A 13,156-nucleotide genomic window follows, 5' to 3' on the forward strand; every position below is an offset into this window, starting at 1 on the left:
ACCTTAATCGGTGAACAGGCACGCACCGGACCCCCTGCTGTGAGCCGCGGCCTCAGCATGTATGAACCCAGCATTAGGATGCTCTCACACTGAAGCGCTTTACAGGCACTATAGCGCTAAACATAGCGCCTGCATAGCACCTGTAAAGAGCCTCTCCTCTCACTCCAGTGTGAAAGCCCGAGTGCTTTCACACTGGAGCGGTGCGCTGGCAGGACACCAAAAAAAGTCCTGCAAGCCGCATCTTTTGAGGAGCTGTAGGAGCCCATTGAAATCAATGGGTAGCACCGCCGACTGATGGCAAAGCGCCGTTGCAGCAGTGCTTTGCGAGCGCATTTGACCCTTTTTTGGCTGTTAGCAGGGGTTAAAAGCTCCAAAAGAGACGCAAAAACTACGGTAAAGTGCTGCTAAAAATAGCAGCACTTTACCGCCGACGCCCCAGTGTGAAAGTAGCCTTAAGACCCCTTTCACACTGAGACGCTTTACAAGTGTTTTTGCACTAAAAATAGCGCCTGTAAAGCGACTGTAAACTGCCTCTTCTGCAGCCCCAATGTGAAAGCCCCAGTGCTTTCACACTGGGGTGGTGCGCTTGCAGGACAGGAAAAAAAGTCCTGCAAACAGCATTTTTAAGTATACACCGCTCCTCCAGCGCCCCTGCCCATTGAAATGAATGGGCGCCGCTTTCAAAGCGCCTTAAAAGCGCTTTGAAAGCAGCGCTAGGCGGGAGCTTTTAACCCCTTTTTAACCCATTCTGGGGGATTAAAAGCACCCCACTAGCGCCGCCAAGGTGGCACTATAACAGCGGTGGAGCAGGGCTAAAACTAGGGGCGCTTTACAGCTAATGCCCGCACCTGTGTGAAAGGGGTTTAAAGGACATAGTAAACCCTATGAAATGAATGGTCAATTTCAGCTAATGGATGGGGAATGTGGTGTTTTGGTGCAAAAAACACTAAAATGCACCATGATGACATGCGGTGCTCCACTAAAGAAACCTCTCTCTCCCTGCAATACCGTCAGCTGTTCCTCTATCTCACTAAACTGCAACACAGTGACAAAGGGCTGCTGAGAAAAGCAGCCTTTTATAGTGTGTGGGCTGGGATTTGGCCAAAGACCATCATTGATCAAAGTTTTCAGGCGCAAGTCTTTTGTCAATGATGGCTTTTTGCAAAGCATTATTGAATATTTGGCTGGAGAGTTCCTACCGAATGTTCTAAGTCAGTCTGAACCATTACTAACCCAGAATAAGTATGCAGCAAGTAAAGAGTTTGGCCAGTATATCAGTTCTGCATACTTGTTCGGGGTTAGAGACCCAAATGAGTTGATTTACTAAAACTGGAGAGTGAAAGATCTGGTGCAGCTCTGTATAGAAACCAATCAGCTTCCAAGTTTTTTTTCGGTCAAAGCTCAATTGAACAAGCTAAATTAGAAGCTGATTGGCTACCATGCACAAGAATTTTTAATAAATCAACCACAAAGTATTAAATTCAAATTACTATCACAATAGTCAGGCAACTAGCATTTTCTAAAGCAGGTCTCAAATAGCTTTCATATTTCTTTAAAGCGGAGTTCTGCTAAAAAAAAAAAAAATTAAAAGTCAGCAGCAACAAATACTGCAGCTGCTGACTTTTAATAATTGGACACTTACCTGTCCCAGGGTCCAGCGATGTGGGGGAGCGAAGCCCCGCTCGTCTCCCCCTCCTCTCTGCGGCGCCAGCATTGTAAGTGTGGGCACCTGGCTGTGGCTTCACAGCCGGGCACCCACTGAGCATGCACGAGCTGCGCGCCGTGACTGGCCGAGCAACCATCTGGGACCTGTGACGTGTACCAGATGATTGCCGAGAGGGAGGGGGGAGAGGTGATCTCCCTACTGGTGCTGTGGTGCGCCGGGAGGAAGTGGGACCTGGGACCCTCTGAAAAGAGGGTACCGGCTCCCCCCCAAAAAAATGACATGCCAAATGTGGCATGTCAGGGGGTCACCTCCCTTAAAGCGGAAGTTCCATTTTTGGGTGGAACTCCACTTTAATGACAGGTTTCCATTAATCCAGATTATTTATTTATTTATGTTTATCACTGTGGGGAAATTGGTTCATGTCCTGAGTCTGTTGTTCTCTAGTACAGTTTTATGTTTTTCATACTTTCAGTACTTACCTGAAGTTTTTATTGTAGCATATTTTGAGAAATCTTGGTCTTGTAAGGGGAGTCCAGACACTATTTGCCCTCTGTTATTCTGAGCCAGAGGAATACCGATCTGAGATGTCAAAGGTGATGTCAGTCCCAAGCTACTGAAATGTGTGTGATCTGTTGAGATGCAAAATACATAGCAGGTTACAGTGTTATATGTCTATGGTTGAAAAAAAGAAACAGGTCCATCCAATTCAACCTTTCTGTGTTTATGTGTGCAATTTCTGCTTTCTAACAACTCACATATTTATATATTATTAATCCTGCTTCCAGAGGAAGACAACTAAAAATATTTTGAAGTTGTCGACACTCTAAACTAGTACCACTTCCTGGGGAAGGAGTTCCACATTGTTACTGCTCTAACAGTAAAAAACCCTTTCCACAATTTTAGGTTAAACCTGCTTTCTTCCAACCTTAAATCATGTCTGCGTGTCCCTGTCTGGAACCTTAGAATGAACAGTTTATTACAATTACTGAAGTCATCTCTTATATAATTGTAAAATGTAATTATATCCCCTCTTCCCGCGAGTAAATAACTAATTGTAATGTAATTGTAGCACCCTGGAGTTTAGTCAGGGATGCTCCTTAAAAATGTATCTGCCAGGAATAGTCATCTTGGCTAGTTATTAGAGATCAATTGATTTCTCCCTAAGTTTGACCTTGTTGCACCTTTCTCTTCTACCACTAGGTGGCCAGGTATGAGAAGGGCATTGCAAGGTCAGATTATGGGTATATGGGGTATCTCAGCCAATGGGCAGGAGCTTTCTTGACTCCCTTGGCCTGCTGGGAGAAACTATATATTCGGATGGCGTCAGGTGATCAGGGTTGTGTGCCAGCTGGATGGCTGTCTGGGTGGACGTGTGTTGTACTGCCCAGGCTGCTAGGCCAGAGATTGGGCCTATCCCGGGCACATCTGGCTGCTAGGCTGTCTGAGGGCCTATCTAGAAGCAAGAGAGCAGCGCAGTGTCGGGACTGCGCCACTAAGGGACCAATCACCTTATTACCTAGGACCACAGTGAGTAACTAAAGCAAGTACCGGAGCAGCGTTCTCACCAACCGGGAAGAATCAGGAAACTTCAGTGGGTATCAAGCCAGGGACCCAGCCAGCAGAAGTGACACTTGCAGAGCAGCCTTGTGTGTCAAGCCAGGGACTGAGCAGGCCAGTGGGGTAAAGCTTGAGAGGTACCCAGCAGCGGGAGTGACGCTTGAGTAAGATACCACTGTGAAGATTGGAGGAGCTCAAGGGATTCAGTGTCAGTGAATCATCTAGTCTAGTGAGAGACTGGGAGCAGTGGGCTAAAGAACTACAAGAAGTAATTGTAATGGAAGTGAAAGAACTGTTACGCTTTGTGTTGGGAACTGTTAAAGATTGTTGCCATAGGAGACAGCATTCCTACACATGCAGATGTGGCATTTGCTGGATGCCTTTCCCTGCATGGCTGTCCTCCTTTTGAAGTCTCGGAGTCTGCCAATTAATCTTGCAAGTACCTAAGGGTGTCCTGGCCCTAACCCTCTCTCCACCAAAAAAAAGTCTGTTAAGAGAAATAAACCCTCTTTTGCATTCAAGAAGTGTCTGGAGCCCAATAACTTTAATTACCTTGCACCCACCATGCCTCACAGATCACCACATACAGAAGGATGTCGGCTATATCTGGCCCTGGAGGTTCTCATTAGACCAAAGGCAGCCTGGAACCTTGCTACATAATTAATCCTCATATCCACAAAGGTCAATAACCTCAACTGCTCCTCCATCCCCCTTAATAATTTTGTTGCCCTTCCAAAACTCTTTCTAATTCAACAACGTCTGTCCTGAGGATTGGTGACCAAAACTGAACTGCATTTTCAAGATCAGGCTGAACCAGGGTTTTGTTAAGGGGTAGAGTTATTGATTTACAGTGGGAACGGAAAGTATTCAGACCCCCTTAAATTTTTCACTCTTTGTTATATTGCAGCCATTTGCTTAAATCATTTAAGTTACTTTTTTTCCTCATTAATGTACACACAGCACCCCATATTGACAGAAAAACACAGAATTGTTAACATTTTTGCAGATTTATTAAAAAAGAAAAACTGAAATATCACATGGTCCTAAGTATTCAGACCCTTTGCTCAGTATTTAGTATAAGCACCCTTTTGATCTAATACAACTATGAGTCTTTTTGGGAAAGATGCAACAAGCTTTTCACACCTGGATTTGGGGATCCTCTGCCATTCTTCCTTGCAGATCCTCTCCAGTTCTGTTAGGTTGGATAGTAAACATTGGTGGACAGACATTTTTAGGTCTCTCCAGAGATGCTCAATTGGGTTTAAGTCAGGGCTCTGGCTGGGCCATTCAAGAACAGTCACGGAGTTGTTGTGAAGCCACTCCTTTGTTATTTTAGCTGTGTGCTTAAGGTCATTGTCTTGTTGGAAGGTAAACCTTCGGCCCAGTCTGAGGTCCTGAGCACTCTGGAGAAGGATTTCGTCCAAGATATCCCTGTACTTGGCCGCATTTATCTTTCCCTCGATTGCAACCAGTCGTCCTGTCCCTGAAGCTGAAAAACACCCCTACAGCATGATGCAGCCACTACCATGCTTCACTGTTGGGACTGTATTGGACAGGTGATGAGCAGTGCCTGGTTTTCTCCACACATACCGCTTAGAATTAAGGCAAAAAAGATCTATCTTGGTCTCATCAGACCAGAGAATCTTATTTCTCACCATCTTGGAGTCCTTCAGGTGTTTTTTAGTAAACTCCATGCGGGCATTCATGTGTCTTGCACTGAGGAGAGGCTTCTGTCGGGCCACTCTGCCATAAAGCCCCGACTGGTGGAGGGCTACAGTGATGGTTGACTTTCTACAACTTTCTCCCATCTCCCGACTGCATCTCTGGAGCTCAGCCACAGTTATCTTTGGGTTCTTCTTTACCTCTCTCACCAAGGCTTTTCTCCCCCGATAGCTCAGTTTGGCCGGATGGCCAGCTCTAGGAAGGGTTCTGGTCATCCCAAACGTCTTCCATTTAAGGATTATGGAGGCCACTGTGCTCTTAGGAACCTTAAGTGCAGCAGAATTTTTTGTAACCTTGGCCAGATCTGTGCCTTGCCACAATTCTGTCTCTGAGCTCTTCAGGCAGTTCCTTTGACCTCATGATTCTCATTTGCTCTGACATGCACTATGAGCTGTAAGGTCTTATATAGACAGGTGTGTGGCTTTCCTAATCAATTCCAATCAGCATACTCAAACACAGCTGGACTCCAATGAAGGTGTAGAACCATCTCAAGGATGATCAGAAGAAATGGACAGCACCTGAGTTAAATATATGAGTGTCACAGCAAAGGGTCCGAATACTTAGGACCATGTGATATTTCAGTTTTTCTTTTTTAATAAATCTGCAAAAATGTCAACAATTCTGTGTTTTTCTGTCAATATGGGGTGCTGTGTGTACATTAATGAGGAAAACAAATGAACTTAAATGATTTTAGCAAATGGCTGCAATATAACAAAGAGTGAAAAATTTAAGGGGGTCTGATTACTTTCCGTCCCCACTGTATATCTCTTGAATGTATGACCATTTTATTGCATGACAGTACTTTGCCAGCTTTGTTAAATGCAGCAGAGAGAAAAAGCCATACAGAGGATCGGTTATGTTATTTCCCCCTGCCGCCTCATGTTTGTGTGGCTGCAGCCACATGTTACTCTGACAGTGTTTCTCAACCTTGCTAGTGCCGTGACCCCTTGATAAAATTTCCCAAGTTGTGGGGACCCCTAACAGTAAAATTATTTTCATAGCGAGGGTTGTTCGCACCCAAGGCAAGACAAGTAATTTGCGCCCCTAACCCACGGAGTCCCTTCCACTTGTACCATTCTTTCTCTTTGCTCTCTTTTCTTTCCCTTTTATCTCTCTCTATTCTAATGAATTGTTTTACCCCCATCCCTCTCTCTCTAGCCGTCTTTCTTGTTCTTTCTCTTATTCTTTCTCTCCCTTTTTCTTTCTTTTTGTTCCTCCCCCTCTTTTCCTCTGCCTTCCATGTATTCTCTATTTTTATTCCTTTATTCCTTCTCTTACTCCTTGGTGGGGGGGGGGAGGATGGGAGGAGTGGCAATGCTGGTGGAGGGAATGGGATGAGTGGCAGTGCTGGTGGAGGGAATGGGATGAGTGGCAGTGCTGACGGGGAGTTGGGATGAGTGGCAGTTTTGGCGGGGAGTTGGGATGAGTGGCAGTGCTGGGGGGGGAATGGGATGAGCGGCCGTGCTGGCGGGGAGTTGGCATGAGTGACAGTGCTGGGGGGGGAAATGGGATGAGTGGCAGTGCTGGCGGGGAATTGGCATGAGTCAGGGCCATAGATAATTTTTTTTCCTGGGGGGGTTCAGGTCTTTCAAACTTAAAGGCATCATTTACACTTTTATGTTGGGGGAGATATGGTAAAAATGTGACAGCAGAGTGGGTCCATGAGACTTTGCAATGCAGTGCAGCAAAAATGATCCCCATTCAACTGAATAGAACGCAATGCACGCAGTTGTGGTGCGGTAGTGTACTCAATAGTACAGCGAGCTCCTCCTATGCTCCCTAGTTTTTTTTTCCTTCAGTCCGCTTCATTTGCAGCTATTTATGTAGTAGCTGCAAGAGAATAACATTGTTAGGCTCTGATGAAGAAGGAATACCTTCGAAACTTGTCAGCCAGCAGCGGTTCGTATGTCTACTCTCCAGGACTTAGAGTCTGCTATCAGTACACGGACTGCCATATGTCAAAGACTTTTTTAAGCGTGATTGTCTCCTACTTTTGTGAGTAGTTTTCAATATATTTTCTGAATAAATGTACCAAAAGATAATGCACTAGGCTGGTGCGCCCTCTTTTCTTTGTGTTTTTGTCTACTACTAGGATATCCCTATCCTGGAGGGCAGTAAGGCCGAAAGCTATTATCAAATTTGATCTTTTGGATCACCTAGCCAACACACCTGTGTGCAAGAGCATTTGCTTTTTTGTTGCATGTAGTGCAAGGGTCTGCCTGATTGAATACAAATTGAATCTTTAAAGGTCCCTACACACGATCGGATTTTCTGACGGGAAATGTTTGCTGTCAGGCTGTTGGCGGAAAATCCGACCTTGTGTATGCTCCATCGGACAATTGTTGTCGGACTTTCCACCAACAAATGTTGACTAGCATGTCTTCAAATTTTCCTCCAACAAATGTGTGTTGTCGGATTTTCCGATCGTGTGCACAAGGATGATCAAGGATGATCCGGAAGCGCTCGGTCTTGTAAAACTAGCGTTCATAATGGAGATATCATATTCGTGACACGGCAAATTATGAAATCTCTCAATGCAGCGCATTCTCTTCTTCTTTATAATGGTATAATAATGAAGCTGCTTTGCTGCTGATATTCACAGTGTTCTGACAAACGTATTTCTTTTTTTTTTCTAGTTACATAGTAGGTGAGGTTGAAAAAAGACACAAGTCCAACCTATGTGTGTGATTATGTGTCAGTATTACATTGTATATCCCTGTATGTTGCGGTCATTCAGGTGATTATCTAATAGTTTCTTGAAGCTATCAATGCTCCCCGCTGAGACCACTGCCTGTGGAAGGGAATTCCACATCCTTGCCGCTCTTACAGTAAAGAACCCTCTACGTAGTTTAAGGTTAAACCTCTTTTCTTCTAATTGTAATGAGTGGCCACGAGTCTTATTAAACTCTCTTCTGCGAAAAAGTTTTATCCCTATTGTGGGGTCACCAGTACAGTATTTGTAAACTGAAATCATATCCCCTCTCAAGCGTCTCTTCTCCAGAGAGAATAAGTTCAGTGCTTGCAACCTTTCCTCATAACTAAGATCCTCCAGACCCTTTATTAGCTTTGTTGCCCTTCTTTGTACTCGCTCCATTTCCAGTACATCCTTCCTGAGGACTGGTGCCCAGAACTGGACAGCATACTCCAGGTGCGGCCGGACCAGAGCCTTGTAGAGTAGGAGAATTATTGTTTTATCTCTTGCGTTAATCCCCCTTTTAATGCATGCCAATATTCTGTTTGCTTTATTAGCAGCAGCTTGGCATTGCATGCCATTGCTGAGCCTATCATCTACTAGGACCCCCAGGTCCTTTTCCATCCTAGATTCCCCCAGAGGTTCTCCCCCCAGTTTATAGATTGCATTCATATTTTTGCCACCCAAATGCATTATTTTAAATTTATCTACATTGAACCTCATTTGCCATGTAGTCGCCCACCCCATTAATTTGTTCAGGTCTTTTTGCAAGGTTTCCACATCCTGCGGAGAAGTTATTGCCCTGCTTAGCTTAGTAGATTGAACTGTTTATCCCATCCTCCAGGTCGTTTATAAACAAATTAAATAGGATTGGTCCCAGCACAGAACCCTGGGGAACCCCACTACCCACCCCTGACCATTCTGAGTACTCCCCATTTATCACCACCCTCTGAACACGCCCTGGTAGCCAGTTTTCAATCCATGTACTCACCCTATGGTCCATGCCAACGGACCTTATTTTATACAGTAAACGTTTATGGGGAACTGTGTCAAATGCTTTTGCAAAATCCAGATACTCCACGTCTACGGGCCTTCCTTTATCTAGATGGCAACTCACCTCCTCATAGAAGGTTAATAGATTGGTTTGGCAAGAACGATTCTTCATGAATCCATGCTGATTACTGCTAATGATATCGTTCTTATTACTATAATCTTGTATATAGTCCCTTATCATCCCCTCCAAGAGTTTACATACTATTGATGTTAGGCTAACTGGTCTGTAATTCCCAGGGATGTATTTTGGGCCCTTTTTAAATATTGGTGCTACATTGGCTTTTCTCCAATCAGCTGGTACCATTCCAGTCAATAGACTGTCTGTAAAAATTAGGAACAACTGTCTGGCAATCACTTGACTGAGTTCCCTAAGTACCCTCGGATGCAAGCCATCTGGTCCCGGTGATTTATTAATGTTAAGTTTCTCAAGTCTAATTTTAATTCTGTCCTCTGTTAACCATGGAGGTGCTTCCTGTGTTGTGTCATGAGGATAAACACTGCAGTTTTGGTTACTGAAGCCCCCCGATTCACTCGTGAAGACTGAGGAGAAGAATAAATTCAATACTTTCGCCATCTCCCCATCCTTTGTAACCAGATGTCCTTCCTCATTCTTTATGGGGCCAATGTGGTCTGTCCTCCCTTTTTTACTGTTTACATACTTAAAGAATTTCTTGGGATTTTTTTTGCTCTCCTCCGCTATGTGTCTTTCATGTTCTATCTTAGCCGTCCTAATTGCACCCTTACATTTCTTGTTGCATTCTTTATAAAGTCTGAATGCTGAGGATGATCCCTCAACCTTGTATTTTTTGAAGGCCTTCTCCTTTGCTTTTATATGCATTTTTACATTGGAGTTGAGCCATCCAGGATTTTTATTCGCTCTTTTAAATTTATTACCCAATGGGATACATTGGCTAATGCCCTTATTTAATATGCTCTTAAAGCTCTCCTCCATCTCTCCTCCGTATTCTTTGTTCCTAATATTTTATTTTGTGATCAGGTCTGTATTGTTGGTAATCAGTAGATCCAGTAATGTTTTATTTCTAGTTGGTGCGTCTACCATCTGACCCATAAAATTGTCCTGCAAGACATTAAGGAACTGGCGAGCCTTAAATGAATGTGCGGTTCCCTCCGCCCAGTCTATGTCTGGATAATTAAAATCCCCCATTATGATAACACTTCCCATCCTTGCTGCTAATCCAATTTGTGATAGGAGATCCGTCTCCACTTCCTCCCTCAGGTTAGGGGGCCTATAGCATACTCCCAGTATTATTTTCCCCTTAGCTTCATCCCTTTGGAGCTCTACCGATAATGATTCCACCTCCTCACTAGCTCCCTCAGTGATGTCATCTCTCACATTCGCTTGTACATTATTCTTGATATATAGGCATACCCCTCCCCCTTTTTTACCCTCTCTATCCTTGCGGTATAAGGTATACCCTTGAATGTTTGCCAGCCAATCATGAGAGCTGTTGAACCAGGTCTCTGAAATTCCCACAAAATCCAAATCCTCCTTGTACAACAGTATCTCTAGTTCACCCATCTTGTCCGCCATGCTCCTGGCATTGGTGAACATGCCACATAGTTTAGACCGGTCGCATATTGTCCTCGTATTGGGTGTTTCGAGATTGCAACTAGGACTTGCTACTATACTCACCTTGTGTTTTTGTGCTTTGGTTAACCTACCACTAATGCCCCCAATACTACCCTCTGGAATATCTTCTGCACTGGCTATCTCTGTCTCTGGACCCTCCCCCCCATCGCCTAGTTTAAAAACCCCTCTAACTTTTTGGCCATCTTCATTCCCAGCAGATCTGCACCCTCCTCATTTAGGTGCAGTCCGTCCCTTCTATAGTACCGGTTACCAACTGAGAAGTCGGCCCAGTCATCCAGGAACCCAAACCCCTCCTTACTACACCAGCTCTTCAGCCACTTGTTTACTTCCCTAATCTCCCTCTGCCTTTCTGGTGTGGCACGATGTACCGGTAGTATTCCTGAGAATACTACCTTGGAGGTCCTTTTCCTCAATTTAGCTCCTAAGTCCCTAAAATCGTTCTTTAGGACACTCCACCTGCCTCTGACTTTGTCATTGGTGCCAACGTGCACCATGACAGCCGGGTCTTCCCCAGCCCCTCCCAGTAATCTGTCCACAAGATCCGTGATGCGCCGAACCCGAGCGCCCGGTAGACAACATACTGTTCGGCGCTTCAGGTCTTGGTTACAGATTGCCCTCTATGTCCTTCTAAGAATTGAGTCCCCTACCACCAGAATCTGTCTTTCCTTTCCCTTTGCTGCCCCCCCCACTCTCACTGGAGGAGTTCTTCCCCTGGCAGCTAGGAGAGTCCCTCAGCTCCAGCAGTGCTGGTCCCTGACTGGTTTCACCAATGTCACTCAATGGAGCGTACTTATTGGGTTGCTCCAGTCCTGGATCGGCCTCCCTGGCACTTCCCCCTCTACCCCTCCTGACTGTCACCCATCTACTCTTTGCTAGTGCCTGCACCTCTTTGTCTCCACCCGCCTCTGTGCTGGCCCCTGTCGGCACCTGCCGTGTACGTTCCTGGCTCTCCTTTAGTATGGAGGGACTTCTCAGTTCTGACAGTTGCTTCCCCAGATTCAGAACCTGGGCTTCCAGGGAAACAATGTGCTTACATTTTGCACAGCAGTATTCGCCCTCGATCAGATGATCAAGGAATGCATACATGCAGCAAGATGTACAAAGAGTCGCCTCTCCACACCCGCCGGGCATCATACCTATTAAATTTAGTGAGGATTTGGGGATTTTACCCTGTCCAATTACCTAACAGCTAGCTTCCTGGCACTAATACTCAAGACAATACACAGGTACACAACAAGACAATACCCAGGTACTCACAGACCTACGTGCAATCGCAGAACAGTCGCAGACCTACTTGCACTCGCAATACTCAAGTATGCAGTACACAATACACAAGTACTAACGATCTACACACACTACTCAGAAAACACTCAGGTACTCACACTACACAGGTACTATGACCCCTGTTATAACCTCCTGTTTTAAACTCTGGTTTTTAACTCTCCACTTATACCAGTTCCACTTACACAGAGTTCCACAGCCTCAGACTGAGCAGGCTCAGAATGAGTCCTACACACAGTTATATAGGCACCTGTGAGCAATTAACCACCCCCCTTAATTGATAGCCTGAAGGAACCAGAGAAAAAAAAGTTATTTAAAAAGTGACAGAAAAAGGTGATTGAAAAACTAAAAGGAAAAGCCCCAAAAATGCAACCCAGCAAACAAAAAGCAAGACTTTTTCACTCTAACTCTGGTTTTTAACTCACCACTTATACCAGTTCCACTTACACAGAGTTCCACAGCCTCAGACTGAGCAGGCTCAGAATGAGTCCTGCACACAGTTATATAGGCACCTGTGAGCAATTAACCACCCCCTTAATTGATAGCCTGAAGGAACCAGAAAAAAAAAAAAAGCTATTTAAAAAGTGACAGAAAAAGGTGATTGAAAAACTAAAAGGAAAAGCCCCAAAATGCAACCCAGCAAACAAAAAGCAAGACTTTTTCACTCTAACTCTGGTTTTTAACTCACCACTTATACCAGTTCCAATTACACAGAGTTCCACAGCCTCAGACTGAGCAGGCTCAGAATGAGTCCTACACACAGTTATATAGGCACCTGTGAGCAATTAACCACCCCCCTTAATTGATAGCCTGAAGGAACCAGAGAAAAAAAAAGCTATTTAAAAAGTGACAGAAAAAGGTGATTGAAAAACTAAAAGGAAAAGCCCCAAAAATGCAACCCAGCAAACAAAAAGCAAGACTTGTTCACTCTAACTCTGGTTTTTAACTCACCACTTATACCAGTTCCAATTACACAGAGTTCCACAGCCTCAGACTGAGCAGGCTCAGAATGAGTCCTACACACAGTTATATAGGCACCTGTGAGCAATTAACCACCCCCCCTTAATTGATAGCTTGAAGGAACCAGAGAAAAAAAAAGCTATTTAAAAAGTGACAGAAAAGGGTTATTGAAAAATTGAAAGGAAAAGCCCCAAAAATGCAACCCAGCAAACAAAAAGCAAGACTTGTTCACTCTAACTCTGGTTTTTAAATCACCACTTATACCAGTTCCACTTACCCAGAGTTCCACAGCCTCAGACTGAGCAGGCTCAGAATGAGTCCTACACACAGTTATATAGGCACCTGTGAGCAATTAACCACCCCCCTTAATTGATAGCCTGAAGGAACCAGAGAAAAAAAAAAAGCTATTTAAAAAGTGACAGAAAAAGGTGATCGAAAAACTAAAAGGAAAAGCCCCAAAAATGCAACCCAGCAAACAAAAAGCAAGACTTGTTCACTCTTATGCCCCGTACACACGGTCGGATTTTCCGATGGAAAATGTCCGATCGGAGCGTGTTGTCAGAAATTCCGACCGTGTGTGGGCTCCATCGGACATTTTCCATCGGATTTTCCG

Source organism: Aquarana catesbeiana, linkage group LG07 (genome assembly GCF_042186555.1).
Source record: "Aquarana catesbeiana isolate 2022-GZ linkage group LG07, ASM4218655v1, whole genome shotgun sequence".
NCBI classification, from domain to species: Eukaryota; Metazoa; Chordata; class Amphibia; order Anura; family Ranidae; genus Aquarana; species Aquarana catesbeiana.